Here is a 13,309-nt window from a genome sequence, read left to right as displayed (position 1 = left end):
CACAGAGCCTGATGTGGGGCTCAAACTCATGAACTCAAACACCAAGGAACTGTTGAGATCATGACCTGAGCTGAAACCAAGAGTAGACGCTTAACAACTGGGCCACCCAGGTGCCCCTAAAAGAGTTTTTTTTTTAAGTTTATTTATTTTGAGGGAGAGACAGAGACACAGCCAGTGGGGGAAGGGCAAAGAGAGAGGGAGAGAGAGAATTCCAAGCAGGCCCTGCACTGTCCTGGCAAGCCCGATGGGGACTGAGCCACTAGGCACCCCATCATAGATTCTTTTGGTCTATGAGAAAACTTTGTTTATTCTGTTGGTTTTCTCCTAATATGGTTACAAATTTCTGAATTTCAGCAATTTCTGAATTCAGGTAAGCAGATCAAACATTTTTTTTTCTCAGTTTTTCTCTTCACAATTCTGATATGCTGTTGAAACTACTGGAATGTTTTCACCAGTCAGTACAAATGTTATGGTTTGATGTGGTTGTGTTTGCCAAAGTATAATGGCTTTTTACTGCCCTAAAACCACTTTACTAAAGGCTCAGAAGTGAAGTTTTTATTTTATTTATTTTTTTCCAGAAGGAACTTTAAACTGCACCCTTGAGTTTCAGTAGTTAGGAACCAGATTAGTTCCCAACAGATATAAATGAAAATAGCCTTTTCAGAGGCACGCATGTGCCTCTGGTTCAAGGGTAGAACCAGAGTTGCTACCCATGCGTCATGAGAGCAGATCAGTCTGAAGCACATGTGTTAATCCATCTTTCTATGTGGCATCTACCCCTAGTAGGTGCCTTGTGAAACAGATGGCACACCCACGTAGAATAATTGAGGAGCATTTAATGAAGGAGCTAATTACCAGGGTATAAGCAGCATTAGGGAAACCAACAAAGGATGGTGAAGGTTATCAACAGGAGGAACACTTACCATGTCAAGACCTATAGGGGCAAGGGGATGAGAACAATGACTAGAACCTGGGGAGAGCTATAGCTGTCAGAGAAGCTCTGGGGAGGAGTGGGGGCTTTAGGAGAGGAACCCAAGACAGACAAGCCTGTGTGACCTGTGGCCTGGCAGGCAGGGAGCAGGGGAACTAAGTAGCTGGTCTCTGTTCTCCTGCTACACTCTGATCCCTTGCTGGTACTTCCCACTGGCTGAATCTGATCAGAGATGGGAGGCAGGGAGCTGTGTGTCACATTCCAGGTAAGCCTCCTGACACCTAGAGCAGAATGGAGAGGATGTCAGGGAAGGGCGGGATTTCTCAACCCTGTTGACAGTTTGGCCGGCTAATTCCTTGTTATGAGGGTTGCCCTGTGCACTGTAGGAGGTCTGGACGCTTCTCTGGCCTCTACCCACCAGAGGTCAGCAGTGCCCCCCTCCCCTAGTCATGACAATAAAACATGTTTCCAGACATTGCCACGTGTCCTGTGGGAAGCAAAACTGTCCCTCACTGAAACCACTAGGTCGGTGGATTAAAAGTGGATTTGTGACATCAAGGATGACCATTCATTCATTCATTCAAGGAAGAATATGTTTTTTATTTTGTGGCTCAGCTATTGGCCAACTGGAATTATAAAGACCAAAAGACATGATCTTGCTTTCGTGAAGCTTACCATTTTACAGAGGAAGGAAGATAACTGGGTAATCACCAGTAACAAAGTTATAGCATAGTGCTGTACCAGAAGTTTAAGCAAAGTGCCATTCAATCTCAATTAAGGCAAAGACGTGTCAACTGTCAAATCTCTGAAACAATGTGTTGATTAAGCAAACACATTGTTTATAAGCAGAGTCTAACTAGCAGGGTGCAGGGTTTATGACATAATAGTTTTGGATTGGTGGGCATAGTGAGGCAAGGGGGTTGAAATGAGTCTTGATGAGTAAACTCTGTCTTGATATGTAAACTAGTTTGGTTGGCTCACAGTCATATCTTCCAGGAACAAATATTTCCTAGAGCAAATAGCTAAGTTATTTTTGCTTGTCTCAGTATTTTTTAAGATAGTCACAGGAAAATACGCCTGGTCCCAGGATTATTTAACAAAGAGACAGGAAATTAATTTAGTTTCTGTCTCAGAGTGCAGAAGGGAAAGGAACATTTATGACACATCGGTTATCAACCAGGTATGATTGCATGCTTTAATCCTTAGACTAGCCCTGAAGGCTTAAGTACTATTCTTCCTGCTTTAGAGATGAAAAAGAGAGACTCAATTGCCCAAGTTTACGAAGCAGCTGGTAGTGCCTGGAATTAATTTTCCCATGGGGATAGGGAGTTGGGGAAAGATTCTAAAGGGAGAGGATATTCTGCATCACCTCCAAGATGAATAGGATTACAACAACTGGGGAAGACAAGATGGGTGGGAATGGGGCAAATGAATTCTGGGAAAGAGAACAGCATGAATGAAGACCCCAAAGTGTGAAAGTGTTCCCGAAAGTGTTTTAGGGAACACGCTATAGGTTGATGGGAGATTGATGTGGGCGGTGAGGAACTCATATTGATTAGAATTCAGGCTCACCAGAGGAAGCACTTTTCTCCCACTCTTCATGTTCCTTTTGTAAAATAGGGACTTCTAACAACATTTCTACCTTCTCAGGATTGTACTGGGGAAGCAGCACCTCTGGCCTCTACCCACCAGATAGATGCCAGTAGCCTCTAAACTCTCACTCTCACTCTCTCCTTACAGGAAGGAGGAGTGAGTAGGCTGGTTTGTGAGATGGAGTGAAGTTCTCTGCTCTTGGTAGGCCGGGGTCTTGATTCTTGCTCTCTCGCCTTCCCCCCCCCCCCCCCCCCCCCCAGTTTTTGCAGCCTGTGGTGAGCATCTTCATGCTGAAAGGAAGGCCCAGAGTTCCCTACGGGCTTGTTTCTTCCTCTATCCCAGCGTAGAACAAGGCTTTTATCACATTAAATGTACACCTTCTATGGAAAACATGACATGAGTGATTAAGTGAATATATAGAATAAAACAACCATTTATAGGAAGTGTTATATGACATAAGAATGGTTGTGAATAACTTTCCTCATTCTAAACATATGTGTTCTCTGATTCCTTTTCAGGCTCCCGAGGACTCAGTGAGATTTCTAGATTTGTTGTGATCATTCTTCCCTTCCCTTCCCTTCCCTTCCCTTCCCTTCCCTTCCCTTCCCTTCCCTTCCCTTCCCTTCCCTTCCCTCTTCTCTCCTCTCCTCTCCTCTCCTCTCCTCTCCTCTCCTCTCCTCTCCTTTCTTTTCTCTTCTTTTCTTTTCTTTTCTTTTCTTTTCTTTTCTTTTCTTTTCTTTTCTTTCAAGTATATGTTTTGATACAATTTCATTGTTAACCTGAACTGATTTCACTGTTTGTTTGCTCCAGCTGTGGTATTCAGTGGACTGAAAAATCAAGCTAGGTCTCAGAAATAATTGAATTTGGAAATCATCCTGATTCTTTCCCTATCTGAATCAAGGAATAAAGATCTGCCAAATGTGGTCCTTCATCAAGGCTTCTCCAGGTGTGCTTTTGATCCTCCCCACCCCCTCTCCTTTCCCTTTCCCTTTCCCTTTCCCTTTCCCTTTTATGGAACAGATGAGAGACCCACACAGGCATTCTGCGTCTGCCCTGTCACACCCACCCACGCTCACACCCACCCACACTCACAGCCACACCACACACTTTCCTTCCAGGCAGGGAGCAGCCTCTAGAGGCAGCAGCTAGTTCCCTCTCTTCTTGGTGGCTAGCTGACTTAAGAACAAGCATCAGGGGTGCCTGCGTGGCTCAGTGGTTAAGCGTCTGACTTCTGCTTGGGTCATGATCTTCCTGGTTCGTGGGGGTTGTTCGTGGGTTCAGATTCTGTGTCTCCCTCTCTCTCTGCCCTTCCTCCCTTCACATTTTCTCTCTCTCTCTCTCAAAAACAAATAAACATTAAAAAAAAAAAGAAAGAAAGAAAGAAAAGAAAAGAAAAGAAAAGAAAAGAAAAGAAAAGAAAAGAAAAGAAAAGAAAAGAAAAGAAAAGAAAAGAAAAGAAAAGAAAAAGAAAAGAAAAGAAAAGAAAAAGAAACACCAGAGGAAGGCTGGAAGAGGTTTGGGTTTGCAGGTAGCTGTTCTCCAATGGCAGATTCTACTGTGTTTAAGGCTATCCTCTACCTTCTTGTCCAATTGTGCATCTTCAAACTTTTCTTAGGTCCATTTGTTTTTCCCTGCTTGGTAGGATAATAGAACTGAATGTTCATAAAACAACCGTGGCCATTAATTTTCAAAGGAATTAGTTTGTGTTACAGGCATAACTAAAAAATCGATTAGATAATTGCCGGTTGACAGCATGTAAACCTGAGGGTGATTTAGTCTGGTTTATCTTTATTCTCAAGGACTAGTCATTTAAGTATCAACCTCTTTGGAATGTTGAAGACACCAACATGATTCTTCACGAAAGCTCCAAATAAATGATGTCCTGTCTGTGTTTACAAAGGCAGTAAAAAATAGATTGCAGGTGATTACCTGGTCAATTTAACCAAACCAGGATGAATTATTTTCAAATTAGTCTTTAGATCCGTCCTGAGAAAGATGGATTTAATACTACCCCCTTCCAAATGTGCATTCTTGTTATCTTTATGATCTTAATTCAAGTTCTTCATCACTCAAGGTAAATCATTCAGCGCATGCCTCTTTTTCCTTTTTTTTTTAACCACCATTTAAAAAGCTGTTTTAGATGAATTGGATTTTACAACTTTGTAAGAAATATGAACAACAATATGGTTATTTTGTTTACCCAAGCCATTGGAAACAGTTAATTGTGAATACACTGGGAGATACACCACTTCTCATTTAGACGAGTAATCAGAGATATTTGGGAGAGATGTGTGCCAAGCTGTGATAGGAAGATAATAACCATCACCAAGCATCATTAGGCATTTGCAGTTTTACTTAAATAAGACAACAAACTTATATTTTCTAGATATAAATGTATTTTTTCAATTTTTAAAAATTTATTTGAGAGAGAGAGAGAGAGAGTGAGCAGGGGAGGGGCAGTGAGTGGGAGAGGTCAAATCCCAAGCAGGCTCTGCACTGTCAGCACGGAGCCCGACGTGGGGCTTGAACTCACAAACTGAAATCATGACCTGAGTCAAAACTAACAGTCGACGTTTAATCGACTGAGCCACCCAGGTGCCCCATAGACATAAATATTTACGCAGAACCAACATATCTTCTTTTGACCTTTAAGCTGTGTTAGTTACAACTATCATTTATTGCAGGTTTTATATGTATTATCAGGCTAGTTATGCCTATTAGTCCCATTTTATAGAGGAGAAAACCAAGGTGCATAGCTTTCATTTTCTTCTCAGTCTTGTTTAGGAAGAGTCAAATTCACAATTTCGGACTTCATGGGGGCCATCTCCTGAGTATTACCTCCTATTGTGAAGAAAGGTTTTTTTTTAATCTGTGAAATTTGTGTAATCAAGTAACCTGCAGTTTAACTAAATTCTAGAATTGAACAGGCCTCAGCGACTAATGGCTTCATGCGATATATTAACTTGAAAGAAAAATGCTCTAAATATATAACTGAATGTACAACATAATTAGAAACTATAGTCTTTTATTCTGTTTTGGGAGTTATAGTAAATCTGAAATGAAAAATCGTCCACTTTACAGTGGAGGACTGCACACTGTAGATATGAATATGAATAGAAATATATTTGTTTACTCTATTGAATTTTACATATTTAAATTTTTTAAAAAATCTGCTTTTATTTCCAGAGAGAGAGAACACAAGCAGAGCAGGGGCAGAGAGAGAGAGAGGGAGAAAGAATCTCAAGCAGACTCTGTGTGGTCAGTGCAGAGCTCGATATGGGCTCGAACTCACAAACTGTGAGATCATGACCTGAGCCGAAATCAAAAGTCAGACGCTCAACCCATTTGGCCACCCCAGCGCCCAGAGTTTTACATTTTTTTGATGAAAGAGCGTTTTTAAAAAAATCTGACATTAAAGTAAAAAAATTATCTCTAATTTACTTTACCTTTATTTTCAGAAAATATAAAGAATACAAAGTTACAAAAGTTTAAAAATACATAAAAACAAAGAACAAGTCCACTTTCTACTACATGTTGCAATTGCCTGTTCCCCTTCCCAGAGTCAATTGCTATAATCAATGTGCCATGTATCCTTCCACAAATTTTATGTATATACAAGTATCTGTCCACATTCTTTTAAACACAAGATATTAACATGCTATCCAAACTACTCCTCACATTATTATTATTATTATTATTTTTTTGCTTAACAGTATATCTGGTAGATTGTTCCATAGCAGTTTAGAAATTGTTTTTCCTCTCTTTTTAAAAAGCTGCAAAAATCGGGGCGCCTGGGTGGCTCAGTCGGTTGAGCGTCCGACTTCAGCTTAGGTCACGATCTCGAGGTCCTGAGTTCGAGCCCCGCATCGGGCTCTGAGCTGATGGCTCAGAGCCTGGAGCCTGCTTCCGATTCTGTGTCTCCCTCTCTCTCTGCCCCTCCCCCGTTCATGCTGTGTCTCTCTCTGGCTCAAAAATAAGTAAACGTTAAAAAAAAAAAATTAAAAAAAAAAATAAAAAGCTGCAAAATATTCTGTGGTATGAATGAACTATAATTTATCTAACATGGCTTCAACTTAATAATCATCCCCGATTAAATAAACAAAAAGACTTCCAATTTCTTTCTCTCTTTTTTTATGTATTGGGGTCTGGCTTGTTGTGATAGGTGTATCGCTTCTTTGCTGTACTGTGCCTCAGCAAACAATCTACATGACACGTGTTTACTTTTCCACATCCCTACATTCTCAAATTGTTTGCTAACTTCCTTTGACAATGAATAGAGAATTTGGGATCTTAGGCATAATCTTTTGAAAACTAAGTTGAGGTTCACTGATCTAGGAGTCTTGAACCACCGTGTCATAGAAGTCATTTCCATTCTGTCAGTCCTGCCTGGGAGGGATTCAGTATTTTCCCACGACAGTCTCTGTCTGGATAAATGATCTAGTCCACACAGTTTTTAATAAAATTGCTTATTGATTCCACTGATGAGCTTTGTCAGAGTCAACATATAAATATCAGCATGTGAATGCCTGAATTATGAAAATGTACTGCAACTTACTCTTCAATTTAGCAAAAACACATTCAATATCTGCACTGTTACTGGTAATAGGCTAGGTGTGGAGATACAAAGATAAATAGGGCATTGCTTTTGCCTGCAAAAGGTTTTCATTAAGGTTTCAGAAATAGATACAAAACTGTGGTAACTTGTACTTTTTCAAAGAAGGATGCTTGATTATGTCTTACGGGGTTTCAACAATTGTTGAAAGCTTGTATACACCAGAAAAATAACCATGTTAAACCATGGTAATTGGGATCCAGTTGGATTATCTCAAATACCGCAATGATTATAGTCCTATAGTTGAGACCTATCATATGGGAAATTACCTTGCATATTCCAAGTATGCTATGAGGTATGCTATGTTGGAAGTCACAGACCAGAAAGGCTCATAGACCACATTACAGTGCTTGAATCACATGGCTTATTAAATCAATTTAAAATATAGAACAACAAGCAAGGGTAAAGAGATGGGGTAAATTAACATTCCTGGATAAGGGAATGAACATATGGAAGGACTATGATACCAGTGACCTGGGGTTCAGAAGGCTACAGATCTTCTCTGTCTCTCTCTGCCGTCTTAGACCTTCTTGCTAAAATAGTGCTTATGAGGACCAGAGGTGAGATTTGAGGTAGCAGTTCACAGAAAGAAGGCATCCTGAGCCAATGATATGTACTTGTTCTACAGGAGCCACTCAGGGCCAAGAACATCTGTAAATAGTTATCACTCGCCAGTTAGCCTGTAAACAGCCATAGGTCTTATGTGCGTATTTTGGGTAGAGTACACATGGGACCCGCATGAGGCCATCTTAGATGTCACCAATGGATGATTGAATTTGAGGGTGACATAGTGGTCATCTCAGAGGTGGTTTGATTTGGCCTTACTCTTGCTTTTTATGTATTCTGTTGTTTGATTGTTGACATGTCTTACAGGTTACTAACTTACTGTCTAAATTTAATATATCCCATGAATTCCACCTATATCTTGCAAACTACTTACTCAAATATTATGTGCACATAACAAACAACGTATCTTATGAATTTTGCCTGTTAAAATTTATACTATGCTCAACATTTATTATGAGTTCAGTCCATCATATTTGTTTTTTTTTTTTTTTGTCTCCTATAGCAGAATTGAATATTCTCAAACAACATAGAAAGTGCACATTATAAGACCTTGTTCTTGAATTCCAGTGCCATGTCAGACTTGGGTACTGAGACTCAATTTCAATAGTTCCAAATTGAACTCATTGTCTTTCACTATAAAACCTTCTTTGATTATTCTATAATGATTAATGGAATGAATTTCTACTCCAATCTTAAAATGCTCTTTATCTCTTCTCTCTTTATCAGAATCATGGAAGACTTTTGCTATACCTCAAAAATACCTCTTCAATTTTTTTGTCTTCTATTTCCACTGTTTCAATACTCCTCCGCTTGTTGCCAGCTTTATTTTTTGTAGTACAAGCTGATTCCTGACTTCCTGTCCAGCATCCTCCCACCCTAATCCCTCACCCAAGATAACTTTCCATTTTTCCTAAATAGCATGTATATTAATACATATGACAATTATCATATTAGCATATTTTAAATTTTGAAATATAGATTCACAGGTATTTGCCTAAATGACATAGATCGTATGTATCCTTTATCCAGTTTCTATCAGGTACATTTTTTTTTTTTTTTTGCCTTTTCACTTTTTTTTCTTATAATCTAATTTTTTAATTTTAATTCCAGCACAGTTAACATACAGTGTTGTTTTAGTTTCAGGTGCACAATAGTGTGATTCAACAATTCTATACATTACTCAGAGCTCATCGTTGTAAGTGTGCTCTTTAATCCCCATCACCTATTTAGCCCATCCCCCCAACCCCTCCCTTCTGGTAATCATCAGTTTGTTCTCTATAGTTAAGAGTCTGTTTCTTGGTTTGTCTATCTCTTTTTTCCCCTTTGTTCATTGTTTTCCCTTAAATTCCACATATGAGTGAGATCATATGGTATTTGTCTTTCTTTGACTGAATTATTTCACTTAGCATAATACGCTCTAGCTCTATCCATGTTGTTGCAAATGGCAAGATTTCATTCTTTTTTTTTTATGGCGGAATAATATTCCATTGTATGTATACAGCACATCTTCTTTATCCATTCATCTATTGATGGGCACTTTGGTGGCTTCCACATTTTAGCTATTGTAACTAATGCTGTAACCAGGTACATATTCTTTTTATGTTTGGAATATCCATTTTTTTCTTAATTATCTGGCATATTCTTAATCATCCTTTAATATTCAGCTTCAAAGTCATAAAGCTTTCCCAACTTTCTTCCCACCGTCCCAAATTAATTGCTTCTTTTTTAATGCCTTTTTCTCATGTGTTACCATAACTATCTTCTCTGACAATCCATGACCTCTTTAAGGACAAGGACTATGTTTTATTCATCTCTGAGCCCCTAGGACCTAGCTCAAAGCATGGCACATATTAAATGTCTGATAAAATATGATGAATTTAGTGTAAATTATATTTCATTTCAAGAAAATTGGAGGTAAAAATCCAATTATACAAAACAGATGCATTTAGTGGGTGATGTTTTAATGAGGGGTGTTATTACAGATTCCTTTCAATATGATCTTTCCTAGAGAATTTAAAATATAATTCAATTTTCAAAAAAAATTACTATTACCTTCATGAATAAATACATCTACTGAGTAATATTAGACTAATATTTAAATATATATTCAAATGAAAAATTCCAATCTAAAATATGGGAGCAGCTTTATTCTCTCTCCTCGTTCCCAATATGTAGTAACAGCATCACTTCTGGATTGGGGATTCTGACTTCATACTCTGGCTCCTGCTTCATTCTCCTGTAGCAAAGCTGCATGAGATCTGAATGCATGTAGGCCTCTCCAGGCTTTGTGCATGAACGAGGAGGCCTCGTGAGTATGTTGGCTGACCTCAGCCCCTCTTCAGAGTTTCCTAAACTTTGTCTCACTTGTGCCCTTGACCAAGACTTCTGATCTTTTGCCTCTCTGTCCACCCCAGACATCTGCCCCCTGGAGGCGCCTGGCTGTAATAGCTGTAGGGGCACCTGTGAGAACTTCGCTGTGCTGGAGTGGAGAGCACAACACTCTTTTTGCTGGTGTGCCCATTGTCATCCTACAGCTCACCACTGCAGCACAGAAGTTGTGACAGAAACAGTGATTCCCATCTGTCACATTCTCCAAAACTATTTTGATGAACAGCTTTAAAAAAAAAAAGGTATTGTGTTGATCTTATGGTGGCGAAGACTGTGGTGGCAGGGAAATGAAGAAGAAATTGATGGCACAAGAATGACACAAACAGAGAAAATTGGTAAATGTGGTGCTTCTCATACCTATGCTCACTCCCTCAGCCACCATTGGTGAAGGACCCACCACTGACTGCCACACCAGGTTACCCCTGGCTTGTATCTTAGCCTGGTAATGCCTCTGGACACTGGTGGAGCCACTTTCTATCATTCACACTCTCAATCTTATATCCAGAGCCTTGGAAGTTTCCTCATCCAAATGACATCCCCTTCCTTTTTTTTACATTTTTTTTTTAAATGTTTATTTATTTTTGAGACAGAGAGAGACAGCACGAGCAGGCGAGAGGCAGAGAGAGAGGGAGACACAGCATCTGAAGCAGGATCCAGGCTCTGAGCTGTGAGCATGGAACCCAACATGGGGCTCAAACTCACAAACCATGAGATCATGACCTGAGCTGAAGTTGGATGCTTAACCAACTGAGCCACCCTAGGCAACCCAATATAGATGTCTTTTTTTTTTAATTTTTTTTTTTTTAATGTTTCATCCCCTCCCCTTTCTTAGGAAGGTTAGACCTAGTCTCAGAGGCTGGCTGGGGTTAGATACCATCTTGTCTTCTCTCTCTCTTCTCTTTTTGTCTTTTCCAAGGCCCCTGCACAAACTCCTCTCACTTTCTTCAGCTCAGGTACTAAAAGCTAGCATGCACATCACTCACTGCTCACCTCTGTCCGTCCCAATATCAAAAGCCCCAAGCAATTGTATGGTAGGCATAGCTGAGAGACCCTGCTACAGGTTGGTTAAGTTGGAGGTAGGAGGTAGCGTTGTTATTCCCATGATCATGACCTCTATTAATGAATAAAACCATGCTCTGCACATTTGACACACCCTTTGGTCTCTTCTTAAATTAAAAAATAATAATAAAATGTGGATTTTTTTGACAAATGAAGTATTTCTTTACCTGTGAGTTAGAAACAGCAGAATCAGCCTTCACATTCTCCTGTTGACCTCAAAAGCAACTGGTATTGTTTGGAAACGATCACACAGGCATTTCTACTTCTGGGCACTGAAATTACTTTTCTCTCTTTTCATTCTCTGACATCTTAGAAGTGAAAACAAGGACTTTTCATCTGTTTAGGGACAAAGAACCAGTGGAGTGAGTGACACAGCACTTTTATTCTTGGCAAGGCTTGACATCGAAAGAGCAGTGGGAGATAACTTTCAAGTGGGCCTTAGGAGGAAATCCAAAGGACTGCCTTTCTGCAGGGTCAAATATCTCTATCCTGAGTGAATCATTCAAAGCAACAGGGCTAGAGGCAGCCCGGGGCTGTCAGCGGCACATGCCGTCAGCTGTCACCCTCTGTTCTGTTGAGCAGAAGAATTTACAAGAACAGTGATTCATTGAATAAAATAGCTCATTAAGGTAAAATTAGATGGCCAGGAAATCAAGTCAGCATTTTAGAACTGTTACGGTAAAATAAGCATTTTGTAATACGATGTTTTAGAATTCATATTCTAAGCAATATTGTCTTATTTGTGGAAAGCATATCAATGAAGGACCCTAGAAAACTGTGGGTGTTTTTCTCCTGAAGTCTTTTTTTCATCTGTTTCTATACCAAGCTAATACCTTAGGCTGATTGTGAAGGTAAAACCCTAGAAAAAGTTTTCATCCAAGGAAATAATGTAATGGGGCTAAGTTTTTGGCTAAGGGATTATTTTCGGTCAAATTTTATCCCAAGGATGGTTATTGGATCCCATATGGGCACCATCCTTTTGTTAATTGTGCTATTTGGGGCCATCTCTTTCCCTCCCAACTTATAACTAACACTATATCTTGCTCTGCACACTTACAAAATCTCATTGGAATCAATGAAATTCAGATGGAAAAGACAAGGATTTGGACATTTGATTTCTGTATTTCTTATTAGATTCTCTAAAAGTTTCTAGATGCATTGGATGTAGACAGAATGACTTTTTAATCTCATTGAAATATCCAGCACACAATTTGCATTTATTGATTCTCAGGGTTGTGGTGATAGGTTTCTCAGAACCCTAAAGCTGATAACTGTCTTTGAACAAGAAAGTACTCTGAGATACCCAAGATTTGAGCTGTCTAACAGAGATACAATGCAAGCTGCACACATCAGTTAAAATCTTCTAGTAGTTACATTTAAAAAGCTAAAAAAAGGATACGTTAATTTTAATTGTGTGTTTTATTTAATCCAATGTTTCTAAACTATTATCATTTCAATGTGTAATTGGAATGTAAAAAATGGAGATATTTTACATTCTTTTTCATTGTACTAAGTCTTCAATATTCAGTGTGTATTTCATGCTATCTAAATTTGGGCCATCCCCATGTCATGTGCTCAGTAGCACTTGAAACCACATGTGATTAGTAGCTACCATATTAGATAGCACAGCTCTAGAGAATAATAAGTGTAATAAAATTAGTACATGTTCTAAATATATGCATAACTATATGGAATTTCAAAACATTTCCTGTTTCCAACAATGTTGGATTTTCTGAACATGAATATTTTGTTTTTAATCAGATTCTGAAGTCTCATAGGTAAAGCATGCTATAGACGATGGTTATATAACATAAATTTAATTTTTAAATACATTAAAAGATATAGGCACAACTTTTTTTAGTGTGTAGATGTATTCACATATATCAACTGAGTTTCCCTGCGTTTTCTTAATGTTGATCATTAGCTATTTTTGCAGACACTTCACCACCTTAAGATTCTTAATTGTTCTTTTCAAACGGATATTGAAAGAATGAATTCAAGAGTCCAGTAATTTAGAGTCAAAATTATGAACTTTTCACTATTAGTTGGATGCCCACTTCTGATAGGTGTGTTTTTTCATTTGCATTTAGAAACACAACCATTTGCTTTTCCCTTTGATTATTTGACTGCTATTGCAATAAATGTAAGCTATTCTTAAT

The 13,309-nt window shown here is 38.9% G+C and overlaps 1 long non-coding RNA gene across 1 annotated transcript in view; it reads right to left on the bottom strand.

Moving 5' to 3' along the window:
* LOC122241962 overlaps positions 1 to 13,309 on the bottom strand; it is a 43,454-nt gene that overhangs the window by 20,723 nt on the left and 9,422 nt on the right. Inside the window, exon 2 of the long non-coding RNA XR_006222066.1 lies at positions 11,318 to 11,486. This is a non-coding gene — a long non-coding RNA (uncharacterized LOC122241962). The remainder of the gene's footprint in view (positions 1 to 11,317; positions 11,487 to 13,309) is intronic.

This window comes from Panthera tigris, chromosome A1 (genome assembly GCF_018350195.1).
Source record: "Panthera tigris isolate Pti1 chromosome A1, P.tigris_Pti1_mat1.1, whole genome shotgun sequence".
Classification (NCBI taxonomy): Eukaryota; Metazoa; Chordata; class Mammalia; order Carnivora; family Felidae; genus Panthera; species Panthera tigris.
The sequence above is the reverse complement of the archived record's forward strand: the minus strand, read 5'-3'. Positions and strand labels throughout refer to the sequence as shown.